Raw genomic sequence first — 17,065 nt, forward strand, 5'->3', positions numbered from 1 at the left:
GCTGAGATCAGAAGTCCTTCATTGAGGGCTTCAGCTCCAGCTGCTCGGGGCTTCCCTGGCCGGAATGCTGGGATGCAGCGTGGGAACCCCTGGAGTGTCTGCCCGCTTCCCAAGGTGCCAGTGCTCTGTCTCCTGGCTGGGGTGGTCACTCTGCAGGGTGGTGCCCCCGAACCTCTGCCCCAGCCCAGGCTGTGCCGAGTGGGGCCCGAGCAGCTCCTTGCCCGTGCAGCAGCCCCGGAACCGAGGTGTGCCCAGCGCTGTCTGAGCAGCGCATTCCTCATATGCAAATGCCCCGGGATATCTGCATGCAGACGAGGAGCTTTGTGGCTAATGAGGAATCTTTTATCTTGTTTTTGCTGCGACTCAGAGATGGAGTTGAGGAAACAAAATCCTGTGCATGAGCAGCTCTCACCAGCAGCGAGCGGCGGCACCGAGCAGCTGTCGGGAGCAAATTCCATTCAGCTCCTTCGGTTTTGTTGGTTTTGCCGTGTTTTTAAGGCTGTTTTCTCTCTCTGCATTTCTACATGTGCTACAGAGAATTTCAATCACTCGCCTCCCAATGGCTGTTCAAAACCACATTCACCCCTCACAAAACCTCTCTGCTCTGCGGGCCACAGGCTCCGAGGCTTTCTCCTCTGAGGGGGTGGTTACTTTACTAAAAAAAAAAGAAAAAAGGACGTAAAACCAGAAACGTGGCTGGAGTTTTGTGGGTTTTCCCCCATTTTGGCCAATCTGGCAACATTCCCAGCTGTAGTTTTTGAGCCTTAACCCTTCAGAGGAGTGGAGATTCTGTAATCCAGTGACACCACAGCCCAGAAGAAACATTTACTGGTTTAAGGATTTAAAGAAGGTTTCAATAATTGAAGGCAATTATTGTCATCAAACATCTCATGTCCCCTGAGGGTGGGAAACAGAGGTGATGCTCTGGAAGAGAGAATTTGGACAAATCAGAATCAGAGAATCTGAATGATTATAAAGCAGCATCTTCTTTAAACCAAGCGGAAACTGGGCTATAGTTAGCAGAGACTCTGCGCTACATCTCTGTCTTCTATGTTTAATTTATAGAAAATCTGTGGGTTTAAAATTTGCATGGCAGGTTCTCATGGACAGAGTCTGAATGTAGCCAAGGCTGTGCCACCCCCACTCCGTGTCAGCACTTTCCCAGCTCCCAAGGTCGCTGTGGCTGGGCCTGACGTGTGTCTGCCCAGGAGTGCCAGGAAATCTGTCTGCTCCACAGGCATCAATAACTGCATGTCCTCCTCGGCAGCTGTGTCAGCACAGTGCTCCGATAACCCTGAGTCACAGCAGCCAAGGACGGTCCCGTGCCCATCCTGTTTGGCATCACCTGCCACGGCTGCGAAAGGATCCATTCAGGCTTTTCTCTCCCAAATGCGACAGCTCCAAATCAGTAGGATTCCTCTCAGCCAGGCAAATCTCCGAGTTTATCTTCTCATTATGCAGGAGATTTCCATGGGCTCGGTGAAAGCGCTGCAGAATTCCGAATGCCGCTCCCGAGGCCGGTCCCGAGGCTGCTGCCCGGCGCTGTGGCAGCTGGGGCAGCTCCCTCCAGATGGGCTCACAGGTGGCACCCCAGCCCCAGGCAGGCATCCCCAGCAGCTTTACCTGAAGGGACTGTGGGATGAGCCCAGCTCTGCTCAGGGAAATGGGCTTTGGTCAGAGGGAGAGGGAATTTACTGCTTCAGATGTTTCCCTTGGAACTTCCACGGGATCAAACTCTTTGTAGGTGTCCTGCTCACAGAATGGGCAGAGAGGTGAGTACGGAGGTGAGTGTGCAGGCAGACAGAGAAAGGAATAGATGGGTACATGAACAGATGGGTAAAGGAATAGATGGATACCTGAACAGATGGATAAAGGAATAGGTAGATAAATGAATGGATGGATACATGAATAGATGGATAAATGAATAGATGGATAGGCAGGAAGGTAGGTGGGCAGGAAGGTAGGTAGGAAGATAGATGATAAAACACCTGAGTTATACAGTCCTACTCTTTCAGCCCCAAGGAACCAATACACATAACTGGACTCATCCCAGCCTGATGGGTTTAGTATTTCTCTCATTTTATCTATCAAAATATGAAGTATTTTATTTCCTATGCATTATATGGAAAAGCCCTGTAAGTCCTTGCTCCAGGAAGTCACCAAGCAAAGGAATTTTGGAAGGTTTTTACCCATCATGTTCACAGGGGCAGTTAAACCACCCCTCATTAGTGTCTGTGAATTTGGGAGCAGCATTAAGCCCCTTTCTCTTCTAGGAAGTGTGAAGCAATATCCAGGTACACACACACACAAACACCAGGGACAGCGAGGGCAAGTTTCCCTTTCATTTCTGTCCTGTGCTTGCAGGACCCCACACTTGGCTGAGGCAGTGCCTCAGCCCCAGACCCCAATCCCAGCCACTCCAGACCCCAATCCCAGCCATTCCAGACCCCAATTCCAGCCACTCCAGACCCCAATCCCAGCCATTCCAGACCCCAATCCCAGCCACTCCAGACTTCAATCCCAGCCACTCCAGACCCTAATCCCAGCCATTCCAGACCCCAATTCCAGCCACTCCAGACCCTAATCCCAGCCATTCCAGACCCCAATCCCAGCCATTCCAGACTTCAATCCCAGCCACTCCAGACCCCAATCCCAGCCATTCCAGACCCCAATTCCAGCCACTCCAGACCCCAATCCCAGCCATTCCAGACCCCAATCCCAGCCATTCCAGACCCCAATCCCAGCCATTCCAGACTTCAATCCCAGCCATTCCAGACTTCAATCCCAGCCATTCCAGACCCTAATCCCAGCCATTCCAGACTTCAATCCCAGCCATTCCAGACCCTAATCCCAGCCATTCCAGACTTCAATCCCAGCCATTCCAGACCCTAATCCCAGCCATTCCAGACTTCAATCCCAGCCATTCCAGACCCTAATCCCAGCCATTCCAGACTTCAATCCCAGCCACTCCAGACCCCAATCCCAGCCATTCCAGACCCCAATCCCAGCCATTCCAGGTCTCAATCCCAGCCACTCCAGACCTCAGCCCCAGCCATCCCTGAGTGTCCTTAGTTTGTTAATTTGTCAGTCCTTGTGGGTAACTCTATTCTTGCACCACCTTGCATTCCAAATGAACACAAGCAAAGCAGCCGAGTCCTTCCTGCACGGCCAGGAAGTGTTGGGATGAAGTTCCTGCCGTGTTTCTGTTGTCCCCCCGAGCCCTGAGCAGGCTGGGCAGTGTCTGCAGCTCAGGCAGGATCCGAGCAGGGAGATGGGCTTGGGGCTGCCGCACAGGGATGGTATAGGCCTGACCTTATGCCCTGGGAGAGGAGGGCCTGGGATGAATCCATCCAGCAGAAATTCAGCACAGGCACCGGCAGGGAGCGGCAGGGAGGGACGGGAATGAGCAGGAGCACATCCCCCAGCAGGATGGGCCAGTCCTGCCAGGGCTGCCCCCCGTGCCCGCCCAGCCCCAGTGGCAGTGCCGGCACTCATACCCAGCCCAGCAGTGCCAACGCTGTGCCAGCACTCACACCCAGCAGTGCCAGCACTCACACCCAGCACTGTGCCAGCACTGTGCCAGCACTCACACCCAGCAGTGCCAGCACTCACACCCAGCTGTGCCAGCACTGTGCCAGCACTCACACCAGCCCAGCAGTGCCAGCACTCACACCCAGCAGTGCCAGCGCTGTGCCAGCACTCACACCAGCCCAGCAGTGCCAGCACTCACACCCAGCAGTGCCAGCGCTGTGCCAGCACTCACACCAGCCAACAGACTGGCTACAACTGGGACAGGACCAGCCCAAACCCCAGATTCCCCCTGGCTCTGCTGGGTGAGCTGCTGGCACTTGGAACCGCCGCACTGACCAACTTGTCTGGCTTTAAAACATTCCCGCATTTTGATGCTAATGAATTATGAAAGCTCTAATTAGTCTGTCTCGTTCAACACTAAGCCTGTCCTTTTAGCCTTTCCATGGAAAGGTTCTGCTTTTGTATCAGCTATTTAGGTAAGAACTATTTCTCTTTATTTGATTATAATTATTTTATCTAGAAGACACCCCCGTCACAGCTCTTGGGAAGCTCCACAGGCCATCAAGAGGAGCATGGACCTATAAGTGCAAACCATGAGAGAATAATGGGGAAGAAGCAGATAAGAACAGAAATAGGAAATTTGCTTCAGGAAAACAAAACAAAACAAAACAAAACAAAACAAAACAAAACAAAACAAAACAAATCCCCTATTAATATATGGGAATATGAAGGAAGTTCCTCAGTAGCTGCAGAGTTGTGTGGTGCCAGAGGCTGGGATGGGAGCCATGGGTTGGGTGGTAGTGTTGGAATGTGGGGATCCAGCTGCAGGGCCACAGGCACAGCGGACCCACGGGTTCAGGTTATTTGCAGTCCCTGCAGCTGGTGCTGCAGCGCTTCCCACTTTGTCACTGCTCTAAAGCATCCAAGGAAATGTCTTTAAAAGTGTCAAATTAAAGTCTGCTGGTTTCAGTTCGTTTGTTTTGGAGGGGGCTGGCGGGAGGAGCTCCAGTGGGGAAAGGGTTTTATCCCGTCCTTTCCGGGCTGGCCATTCCCTGGCAGGCACCGGGAGCGCTCTCCCCGTGCTGCTGCGGTGTTTGCCCAGCAGACTGGGACAGGGACCTGGCCGCAGTGCGGGCTCCTGCCGGCTCCGGGCCAGGCGCCCAGGGCACTTTGGGTGGAAATGGAACGCGGAGCACGGCAGGAGCTCTCCAGCACGTCCCCCCAAGTCCCCGTGCGTGTTTGGTCTGCCACCGCCCCCGCGTTTTTACAGTATCGCTTCTCCATCCCCTTGCTCACGGTGGCTCTGCCTAAGAGCGAAGCTTTTCCTCCTGCCCACTCCTCCAAAATGTTTATGGGGAAAGGGAGAAAAGAAACAACAACCCCCAAAGCAGACAGTGTCTATTCCGAGCGCGGAGCTGAGGTGGGAGCGGTGACTCATAACTCCGGGAGCTTTGTCATGCAGGAGCCGTCTCCCGCCGTGATGTCCCGTAGGAAGGAGCTGTTATCTCGGCTGATACGACCTGCGCTGTGTGACAGGATATTTGATTCCAGCACTTGCCCTGTATCACACTTGACAGGTTGTGTTGAGATCAAGCGTGTCATCCTAGAGAAAAATCCGTCCTGATGCAGCGATGCCAATGGGCGCGTTCCTCCCGTTTCCACAGCAGCTTGTTCTGTTTGATCAGCCTCGCCGGCAAAGCCGGGTTTCTAATTTGGAACAGGAATTTTCAATTCATTCTTGTGCCTTTCCCTGCTGGAACGAAGTCCCCCTAGTCTCTGGAAGGGATTTTTTCTGAAAGTACCGAGGCGCCGTGTTCAAGGGATGGTCAGAGCGGGCGTGAGGCAGAGTCGGCAAGAGGAGCCCTGGCAGCGGGCGGTGCCTCATCCTCCGAGGGCTGCTGGAATCAAACTCCCGCTTGTCTGAGACATCTGCTAACCATGACCCCGCCACACTCCCTCCTGCAGAACAAGAACACACAGCTCGCTTCAACAGAAACTGAACTCCTTTCTCTTCTTCATTATTTTTTTATTCTTCTTCTTCTTCTTTTTTTTCTTAATGACAACAGATCAGGAAAGAGCAGGAGGAAAGATGTGAAATCCCCTCGTGTAATTGCCATTTGCCAGGAGCCTCCTTGCATGGTGTGCTCGTGGATGAGCTCTGGTGTGTTGTCTCCCTGTCAGCACAGATCAACTGGAAAGCACATTCCTCATCCAACCCCAGGCAGATCCTGAGGAATCCTGTGTGGAAAAGAGCCCCTGCAGCAGCTGGTGCCATCCCTGGGCATGCAGCTCCTTGCTGGGGCCAGGCTGCCGTAGGGGAATGTGAAACAACTGTCCTGGCGAACGGGAGAGGAGAGAAACCCCGATGAGAACTGGGTAATAAACAGGCTGTCCGGCTTCCACTGGAAGCAGCCTCTGGGCAGAGAACAGGGAACTGCCACAGGTCCCCAGGAAATGTGGGGAACATCCCCCCACGGTGCCTCCAGCACTGGCTGCCGGCTGCTCCCCAGCCCGGCTCGCTGCCGGCCATGGGCAGGAGCCACCCTGCCCTCACCGGGGCTTCGTGCCCGGCGTCCTCCTGCTCCCTCGGGACTGGGGAGGGGATGGATGTGATCCGGGCTGACATTGCCTCGGGAGGATCAACCTCGGACACATCTCCTTGATCATCTTCTCTCCGTGCACAGAGAGAGCCACAAACGCAGAGGCAAAGGACAGAGAGGGGAAAGCAGACCTTGTCCACATCCCATGGAATCATTTCCACTCCCAGCTCCAGGTCTGAACCAAACTGAACCACAGGAACTTCAGCAAGAGCTGGGATTTCAGGCACATCCCTCTCTGCACTTGCCTAGGCAAAACCCAGGTTTCTCTATTCTACAGCACTAATTATGGGATCCCACAAACTGGAATAAATCTCTCCTGGTATTTAAAGTGATTTAAAATACTCTCCTGGTAGAAAAAATAAATTTGCTTTTTGCCATTTAAGAGCTTTAAATCCTGAACGCACTGAGGGAGGCTGAACTAAAACCACCTGCTGACCTTCAAAAGGAGTTTTCATTGTAACAGTCCTCAGAGAGAGGAGTTGTAAAAATCACTTCCATCCATTCTCACTGATTTACTGCACAGCAATGTAGAAAGCAGCCACATAAATTATTCCTGTTCAAGTTTTTCCAAAATTTCCTGTCTTACTAGAACAGTTAAGAGTGTACCAGATATAATTTAAACTCCATTAAACTTATTCAAAATATTTAAATCAATCCATTATTGACCAAAAAATGTTTTATATTTTTCAGTCACCGGTGATAAATTGTTCTGGATGGATATTACAGGAAATCTCAGGTTTTGGTTGTTCTGTTTTCCGTGTCACTTGAAATGTCACAGAGTGGGAAAGCAGCTCAGAGCTGCTGCAGCACTGCAGGGTGGGAGCACTTGGAAGCAGGGACGGAATTCTGCTGCTTGTGAGTACTGCAGCCTCACAGAATCACGGAATCAGGGAATGTCCTGAGCGGGAGGGACACACAAGAATCATCGGGTCCAGCCCCTGTCCCTGCACAGACCCCCCAACAACCCCAGCCTGGGCATCCCTGGCAGCGCTGTCCAAACGCTCCTGGAGCTCTGGCAGCCTCGGGGCCGTGCCCATTCCCTGGGGAGCCTGGGCAGTGCCCAGCACCCTCTGGGGGAAGAACCTTTCCCTGGTATCCAGCCTGAGCCTGCCCTGGCCCAGCTCCAGGCGCTCCCTGGGTGCTGTCCCTGTCCCAGGCAGAAGAGACCAAACGACCATTTGGGTTTTACTCAACACCTCCCTGAGGTGTGGGACCTTGGCTGATCTGTCCATGGGCACAGGGCACAGGGCACAGGGCCCCACCGGCCTCATCCTCCCCTCCACCAGCCCCTGCTGAGCCCAGTGGCTGCCCCACAGCCCCGGCACAGCCCCAGCACTGCCCCAGCACTGCCCCGTAGCCCTGGCACTGCCCTGGCACTGCCCCACAGCCCCAGTACTGCCCTGGCTCAGCCCCAGCACTGCCCCAGCACTGCCCCATAGCCCTGGCACTGCCCTGGCACTGCCCCACAGCCCCAGTACTGCCCTGGCTCAGCCCCAGCAGTATCGGAGCACTCTCCAGTGTGTCCAGTTTCCCACCTTCCTCACTTGTTTGCTGAGCCCTCCCTCACCCCCAGCAGCGTCAGGTGAAGGAGGACAAAATGAGAGCTTGACATCAGGAACAATCACAGAGAGAGAAGCCAGGAGATGTCACTGGGGAAAAGCAGGGCCGTGGGCTCAGCGCAGCAGCACAAAGGCCGGGTGCTTGGGTGCAGAGATGGCAGAGGGCTCCAGCAGGTGCCCAGGGACAGGCCAGGAGCAGGGCATCGTTTCTCACGGCCGTGGCTGGGGTTTTGCAGTGTCTCCCATGGGGTTTTGCAGTGTCTCCCATGGGGTTTTGCAGTGTCTCCCATGGCTTCCCACAGCATCTCAAGGCAATGCGGTCTGTGCTGTGCAAGGCATTGGAAAAGAGATTGAAAAGTAACTGCTGGTTCCTTTTTGGTCATTAGGGAAATGCTGGATGTGATGGACCCTGGCTGCCTTGGGGATACGTTTTTCACTTTTTTTGCAGCTGGACCTTCTGTGACACAAAGCAGCAAAAAGCAGCTGGTCCAGAGAAATGAGCATTTGGCTGAAAGCTGATGAAGCTTCTCCTCATGAGGGGAATTCTGAGATGTGGCAGCCATGAGTGTGAGGGGCTCCAGTGGCCGTGGACAGCGTGGTTCGAGCAGAGAAACCAGTGATAATGAGGGTCCATGAAAGGACAGAGAGGAAAAGTGACTTCTGGTTTTACTCGTTAATCAAAATTCTGGGAACACGCAAAGTCTCTGTAATCGATTCAACCAAAGTGATTATTGAAATTAGTTCTGCTGTGTTTCCTGGAAAGCAAAATGCTTAGAGAAGAAACACTCACAACAAAGCCAGGGGGAAATGTTCCAGAGTGTGTGCCTCGGACACGGGGATGGAGCTTTGCAGCAGCCCCAGGGTGGGTGTGGAGAGTCCCTGGGGAGGCCCAGGGAGGGAAGAAGTCCCTGTGCCACACAGAATCTGTTCTCGTTCGAGCAGAATTTGGATGAGCTGAGGCAACAGGAGTGGGAATCTCCCCAGGACCCGCCCACTCCTCAGGGTCAGCTCCCACCGCCCCCACTCCCGGGGCCTTCCAGCTCCCAGGCACAAAAAGGGAAGAGAAAGGGAATTCTGCGTGTGCGTGTGAATATTTACGTGTGCGTGCACATACAGGTATGGACAAGAAGGTTTTAACACAAGAATTCTGAAAAACGACCAAGATTCTGCAAACATGTTTTCGATATTTCACTGCAGAAAGAGGATTAATTACATAACCTGGGTGATTTTTGTATTCCTGTTAGAAACTTTAAAACACGTAGTTAAAATTAACAACGACCCCACCCTTACCCACACAGCATCACTCTGCAAATGGGAGAATGTCGAGGTAGTGTTTTAATAAAAGTAGGAATAAAATGGGAATTTATCTACTGTATTGAAGTCCATTATTTTTCCAAGAGAAAAAGAGATATTTTAGGGATATATTCCCTGCCTGGATATTTAAAATCAATATAACAATGTAGATGACTGGAGAGAACATGGGCTGTCTCAAATGGCTTTGCACTTTTGTATTCTGTTTTCTGCTTCTGTTTTTCAGCTTGTTTTGCTTTCCCCAGATGCCAAAAAAACCATTCACAGAAGGCAAAGTATCAGACCGTTGAGTCTGAAATACAAAAGAGACTAAACCCACCACATTCCATCTTAAAATTAATTCCATGGCAGCGAAAAGTGACAAGTTAAAATAATTATGTGATGATCAAAGGATGTCACAGAATCCCGGAATGGTTTGGGTTGGAAGGGTCCTTGCAGCCCATCCCATCCCATCCCATCCCATCCCATCCCATCCCACCCCTGCCATGGGCTATCCCAAGCACTATCCCAGGGTGCTCCAAACCCATCCAGCCTGGCCTTGGACACTTCCAGGGATCCAGGCTTAGAGGATGATCTGAGCAACTGTGGCCATCAGTTCGTTTCTCGAGAGCACAGGCAGCATTTCTTCCCTAAGTTTTTACCCATGGAAAAGCACTCTAAACTGTTGGGAGTGGAATTAGAGATGCAAATCCTCATTAAAGTGCGACCCGCTGGGAATGCCAGTGCTGGCTTTGTGTTCTGCAAACACCCAGCACCGGAGGCTTTGTGCTAATCCAGAGAACTAATCGCATCACTATTATTGTGCCGAAAGTCAAATACGATGTGCAGGATTTAACTAAATGAACATTTAGAGGGATGCTTAAGCACATGAGCATCCTTCTCCTTCCCCCAGCTGAGCACAACAAAAACCCACAGAACTGATCACTGTAAGTGGAGTTTAATTAAAACACGGTCAGATTGGTCTGACCATCCTCAGAAACTTCCCTCTGGCAAGGAAGAGGAGCCAGATGCTTCCTGAGGGAGAAGTTCCGTGTTCCTGCCCATTCCTGCATCCTGCCCATCCTGCTGGAGGCACGGGAGCAGGGGAGAAGGTGTGAGGGACAGGAGGGGACGTGTCTGACACCTGCACAGTCCCTGCTCTGCCTGCTGCCGTCCTCCTTGGTTCTTCCTCCACCACCAGCCTCGCCTGAGCCATTTGAGATGAAGGACAGGCCCCTCCTCCTTCACCTGGACACCGGCAGCAGAAATCCAGCAGGAAAACTCCAGCAGAATGATTTTATATGGCCTTTTATAGTATCACACAAGTAAGGGGAGGTTTAGGTGGGGATCAGGGAAAGGCTCTTCCCCCAGAGGGTGCTGGGCACTGCCCAGGCTCCCCAGGGAATGGGCACGGCCCCGAGGCTGCCAGAGCTCCAGGAGCGTTTGGGCAGCGCTGCCAGGGATGCCCAGGCTGGGGTTGTTGGGGGGTCTGGGCAGGGCCAGGGGTTGGGCTGGGTGATCCCTGTGGGTGCCTCCCAGCCCAGGGTATCCTGTGATTCCATACAGAACTGGTGCTCAGCAGGGTTGTCTTGTGGCACAGATTCTCAGAATTTGGGGAAATCTCCACAAATTGGGGAGAAATCTTCAAATAACTTTGTTTTTTTATTACATCACAGAATCCCAGAGTGGTTTGAGTCAGAAGGGACTTTCATGATCATTGCACTGCACCCCCTGCCATGGGCAGGGACACCCTCCCCTATCCCAGGTTACTCCAAGCCCCATCCAGTCAGTCTTGGACACTTCCAGGGATGGAGCAAAAGAATTGATTCTATACATGTATTAAATAATCACTGCTGGGCATTTGTCCAGATGCCCTGTGGCATAGAAAGCACCGTCAATAGTTCACTTGCCTCTGCATCGGGATTCCTGGCGATTTTTAAATATTGTCTCAGCAGGACTGACCCACTTTTTCCCCTCAGTTTCCAGAAGTTTTTGGCCCCTTGCCCCTGCAAATGCTCTGTAGACAAAAGTGAATTTCAGAAGAGGAATCCTTCTGTGCGGGCCTGGGTGTGACACTGCCACTGCCCCCTCGTGTGACCTGCTGCTGGCCAGGCACTCAGCAAAACCACACTGAACTAGAGCAGCTGTCACTATCCCAAATTTGAAAACAAAGAGCCAACAGGGAGATATTTTAAGTCACATTCACAAGGCAAAGCATTCAAATGTGACAAAGCAGAAAAAGAATTCTCCCACCTCTGAGGAGAGCAATTTAAGCTCTGGAGAGGTGACGGCCTCCAAAGCCAGTGGGAGCAGCCAGGAGCTGGGTTCTGCTCCGTGCCAGCCCTGGTGACATGGCAAAGTGACCTGGGAGGGGAATGAAAACTGTGCAAAGCCTGTTAGGTGGCTGCCAGAATGGGAATGGAACAAAATTGGATTTTTTCACCAGTCCTGCCCTGCACACTGCACGGATTTGTTACAGACAAATAACAAATACAGACAGGTTATCCTGGGAATGCCTTGATGTCTGCATTCCCAGCTGCTGGTGATGCCTTTTGGTCTTAAAATCAAGAGTCAGACACGGTTAGAAGGGGAAAAGGGATTTTACCTTGGTATTTATTTTAAGGATCCGTAGGTGCACACGCCCAGGTGGAATGCACCCCAATGCACACCACAGTGCACCCCAAAAGATCTGGTATCACATTAGAGGTGTTACTAATTAGCAGATCTATCAAAGGTTCCCCAGTGAGAGGCTCGAGTGAGCCCCCCTCCCCAAGGAGCCTTCCCCTGGATGGTTCTATCTCAGGTTACAGAATGTGTTCTGGAGAGGACCTTGGGCTCTGGGGCACACTGATCCCCGGCTACGAAGCTGCTGAGATGTTGAGTCTCCTGGCTGAACAAACAAGTCCAAGAATGGAGGCAAAGAGCACTGAGAATGCAGAGGTTGTAAAAAGGTATAACAGGGGTATAAAAGAAAAGGCAAAAAATCATCGTGGCATCACCCACTGGCAGAGCCCAGGGTCGGCTTCCTGGTGCAAAATGCCAGAAGCTGAGGCACAAAACCACCACTCAGAAACACTGGAGTGCGACCCCCTTCAGGAAACACAGCCAATCCCATTTGCAGGTGCTGCTTTTCCAGGTAATTCCATTGCAGAGTTGATGTGATATCATCAGCTTTCGTGACAATTCTTATCACATCTACATAGGCACTAATCTGCAGCCCAACATCTTCCACTTGGCTACCACAGTTTAGCTACCTTCCCCTCTAATTTCCATTGCATTCCTTTTTCATCCTTTCCACCAGAAGAGTGAGCGATGAGTCTCTTCCTTCCTTAGAACTTCATCGCAGTAATGGGAAAAATGTCAGAAATATTGAAGAAAAAGAGGTGGTGAAATGTCACACTAAAGGAAGAAGACTTTCATGCAGGGAGTTTGTCAGAGGCTGCTATTTGGCACAAAATTGCTTCATTTATGGACTGTCAGATTATAAAGCAGCGTTTTCCCAGCAGAGCGGAGTGGGGAGCGAGGCCACGTGTCCGAGTCACGCGGCACAGGCTTTTCGGGAGCTGGAAATTAATGCCTTGGCCAAGCAAACCTCGGCATCCGAGGGAAGGTTCCAGGGGAGAGTGATGGGCAATAATTAGGGATTAGGGCAGGCAGGGGCTACCTGTGAGCCCAGCCTGGGCCGGCTGCTCTGGGAGCGGCTCAGGGAGCGGAACCTGCCTTGGTCACACCTGGACCCTGCAGCCCGAAGGAAGGCAAGGGCAGCGCCTCACACGGGGCTCTGGGGTGGGCTGTGCTGCCCAGTAACTGAGCCAGCTGGCCCCAAAGGGCTGCTCCTGGGGCTGGGAGGGTTAAAGTCACTCCGGGATGTGTCAGCACAGGGAGCTGCACCCACACACAGAAGCTCCGGCTCACAGACCCCGTAAAAACCCGGGGGCTTCGTCCCCAGGAGCAGCACTGACCCTACAACTCCCTGACAGGAGGGGGCAGCCGGGGGGGTCGGGCTCTGCTGGCAGGGAACAGGGACAGGAGGAGAGGGAACGGCCTCAGGCTGGGCCAGGGCAGGCTCAGGGTGGACATTGGGTACAATTCTTCACCAAAACAGTTGCCCAGCCTGGCACAGCTGCCCAGGGAGTTTGGAGTCCCCATCCCCAGAGGGATTTCAGAGCCCTGTGGATGTGGCACTTGGGACAGGGGTCAGTGTGGCCTGGGCAGTGCTGGGGAAGGGTTGGACTCAGTGGTTTCAGGGGGATTTTCCAACCTCAGTGACTCTGATTCTCTCAGGAAAAGCAAAGTATTTCTTTGCAAAACTGAAGATCAGAACCAGATCTCTGGAAAATAAAAATCCAGATCCACAGGAGCAGGGATGTGATGTTTCCTGCAGCGTGGGACCCCCTTCCTCACCCTCACCCCTCTGCTCGTCCTTCAACCTGGGCCTGACAGCAGCCAAAGCAAAGCAAGCAGCGCTTCCCACAAAACAGGCGGTGTCCACAAGGCACAAACAAACAAAGCTCAGCTCCTGGAAGACACAACACCCTCGGGAGAGCCGTGCTGGGTGGATGTGCTGGAGCCCAGGAGGGCCCTGAATGGCTGATCAGTGACCAGAGCAAGTGGGAAACGTGGGAAATGTGGGAAATGTGGGAAACACTCCTGGTGCTTCCCAGAGAGCCCAGAGAAAACAGCTCAGCCAGGCAGGGCTCAGGGGGGTGCCCAGAGAACTGCTCTCTTTCCTCCCAAAAGTCTGTGGGAAATATACGTAAGAACGTAGAATTTTATAGATTGTACCTCTAAATATGGCTTAGATAATAAACCCCAAAATCAGCAGTTTGAGAGTGGGTGCTCACATTTGTCCTGGTGTTAGGAATGTGGGCTGGAATGGGAGATGACGTGGCAGCTCCAGGGCTGGGAGGCTTTAGAGGAAAATCAGATGGAGCTTGTGACCCTCTGGAGCTGCTCCTTTGGTTCCACTGTAGCATATGTTACTCATATTATTCCCCCCATTTTATTTAACTCGCAGAGAATTGATAAGAGGCAAAAATGCTCTGGATACCCACGAGCTCAAAAAAGAAATAAATTGGATGTTCTCATGTAGAGAAAGCTGTGATTTCCTCCAGACCCTGGTCCAGGCAGGATCCTGCTGCCTGCATTTGTAACTTCACCTGTAGCTGAGACACGCTGCTCTCCTGCAGGAGAGAATTGCTGTGTCTGGGCACAGAGCAGTTGGGTCGGATGGGTTTGTGTTTTGGTTCCCCTGCCAGGCAGCTCCAGCACAAGACACCCAGGAAATGAACAATTCCATCACTGAGGACTGCAGATCTCAGAGATCTCCACTGAGGCTGCATTTGCTGGATCTCTGCCTGTGAAATGCCCAAAATCAGGGGATTTCCAGCTGGCTGAAAGCCTCGCCTGGCACTCACCCCTGCTGGCTCTGTCCAACCTCCACCCGAGGGTCCCATCACCCTCCCTGACCTCCCTCACTGAGCACCCCCGACCTCCTGGCAGCAGCTTTGCCCTCACAACAGGATCCCAGGGGCTTTGATAAAATATCAGAAGCAAATAGAAAAGAAATCAGAAGAAGTATTAGAATCACAGAATATCCTGAGTTGGAAGGATCCCCAAGGATTATCGAGTCCAGCTCGTAGTTCTTCTCAGCAGCACAGATACTGCTTAAAGATTCTGTATTAGAGATAAAAGATTAAACTTTTCCTCCAAAGGAAGCTGAAAGTATCACAGAGAAGGAATAAACCCAAAGTCAGTGTTCCTGAAAGGCAAGAGGAGCACTGTGGAAACATCAGCAACAGAGAGATCTCTGGAAAAAAGGGACGTTCTGTTCAAAAAATAAAAAGATAAAACTCCACCAATTTTCACAGGATGAGCAAAATCATAATAACGCATCAAAAATTGGTTTAGGAACGAAAGGTACAGCATGTGCTGAGAGCAGCCCTTTTTAATCAACATTTCCCTGAGAGTTAATCAGACTGATCCGAGCCAAGGAACTCGGGAGGAGAAGAGAAGGAACCCTGTGAGCTGAGTGCCAGCCCTGATAACCCACCCTCCCCCAGGGTTATCCATCTGCACAGCCCTGCTCCCAGTCCGGGTGGAGAGGGGGGTCCTGGAGCAGAGCCCAGGGGGCAGAGCTGGGTGGTGATGGAGAGGCTGGAAAATGTGAGAGCGGGGTGGGGCTCTGAGCCATTACTCATTGATCCGCTCTTCCATGGATCCCGATCCATGACTGGGACACCTGAGTGACTCTCATGCATTATTTAACTGCATCTATTGCCCTCTCTGCATTTGCAGCAGGAAACAAGAGCTCACACCTCCCCAGGCTGACAGAGCTCCTCCGTTCTCCCCAGTTGTCCTGGAGGAGAGCTTTCCCCCCAGCAGCCTGGGCTATTCCCAAGGAAAGCTTTCCAGCCCGCAGCCTGAGGTGTCCCAGCACGGTGCTGCTCCCTTTGCCTGGTGCCTGAATTCCTTCCTGGGTGTGGAGACACGCAGGCTCCTGGAGGGCCGGCAGGAACCTGCCCGCGTGTGCCTTTGTCCTCTCTCCCCACATCTCTCCCCTCTTCCCTTCTCCCAAGGATTGGATTTGCCAGTAATCTCTGCACTTTATTTAAGCTGTTAAGATGCTGGCTTTCCTTTTCTTCCTAGAAGTCTTTGGAAACCCACAGCCAGGCAGAGCTCAAACAGGGAGAGTATTTTCCAGCTTCCTATCGAGTGAAGTGTGACTGCAGTATGTGATCCGCCTCCATAGTCGCTGTTTTCCCTATTTTTCGGGATAAGCCGATCCTGGTCCCCCCAGCCCTGGCTCCCAGTGCTGCCCTGAGCAGCTGGGATTGCCTGTGGGCAGGAGGTGAGAGCAGCAGGGATGCACAGGGAGCCGTCCCAGGGATATTCTGGGATTTGGGGCTGCTTTGACATGGTTTTGCCGTTTCTCCCCTGATGAGCTGGAAAAAACAAGGAATGTTCATGCTCCAGACCTTGCTTCTCACAGGGCTGGGACTGCAGGCCTCCCGTGAGACCTGGTGTGGCCAAACAGCAATAAATTGCTGCATTTTCAGCCCTGATCCATGTTCAACAGAAGTGTCCATGGGAATGGAAGCTCCTGGAGGTCCCAGAGCAGGATGAGAGGCGAAGGCAGTGTTCCAGATGTGCTGCTTCTCACCTGCCAGCACCAGCCCAGCTGAGCAGCAGCTGCTGGACTCCAGGTGTGTCGGTGAGAGACACGCCAGAATTGTCACGTTCTGAAAATCAGCTTTCATTTTTACAGGGATCATCTCCAGACCTACCCTTGCATTTCAAAAGGATCAACAGGACTGCAAGGGGCAAACAAAGAAACGGAAGAATAATCTCAGAAACAGCTCCTGAAAACCTGAACTAGTGCTGCACATTCCAGATGCTCTCTGAGCTCACAGGTCCAAGCACAATCACAAAAGAGAGAAGTTAATTCTTCTCCTGGCCTTCATTTTTGGAGTTCTCCTGACCCTCGTTGCTCTGATGTTAACACCTTTTAATTTGCGCTTCCCAAATCTATTCACAGTCACGGCCCACTGGGGTTTTAGCACAGGAGAATCCCTCAATTTACTTCATTCTGCTCCCTCTTTAGTGCTTATTCCACTGGAGAGTTCACAGAGAGGAAATCCATCTTCTCCTTGCTCTTCCCTTCCTTTGCCAGGCCCTTTCCCCGTCCCAGCATCCCTGGACAGCTCTGGGCCCCGGGGTCACCGGGATCACTGCACTGGGCACCTCAGTGATTTGTGGTGACAGAAGGGAGGCCCTGGTACAGGGTGCCCAGAGCAGCTGGGGCTGCCCCTGGATCCCTGGCAGTGCCCAAGGCCAGGCTGGACACTGGGGCTGGGAGCAGCCTGGGACAGTGGGAGGTGTCCCTGCCATGGCAGGGGTGGAGAATAAGAGGTCTTGAAGGTTCCTTCCAATGCAAACCAGTCTGGGATTCTGTGATTTTAAAGCTGTGCTTGACTTCAGCCATTCCAAAATGAGGCTTTTCCATGCCCAGCTCCTTGCCAGAAATGCCCAACATGAAGAAAATCTCTCCCTGTTGTCACAAGAGTCCAAGTTCAGTTTTGGAGT

Source organism: Coloeus monedula (genome assembly GCF_965178545.1).
Source record: "Coloeus monedula genome assembly, chromosome: 6".
Taxonomy (NCBI): Eukaryota; Metazoa; Chordata; class Aves; order Passeriformes; family Corvidae; genus Coloeus; species Coloeus monedula.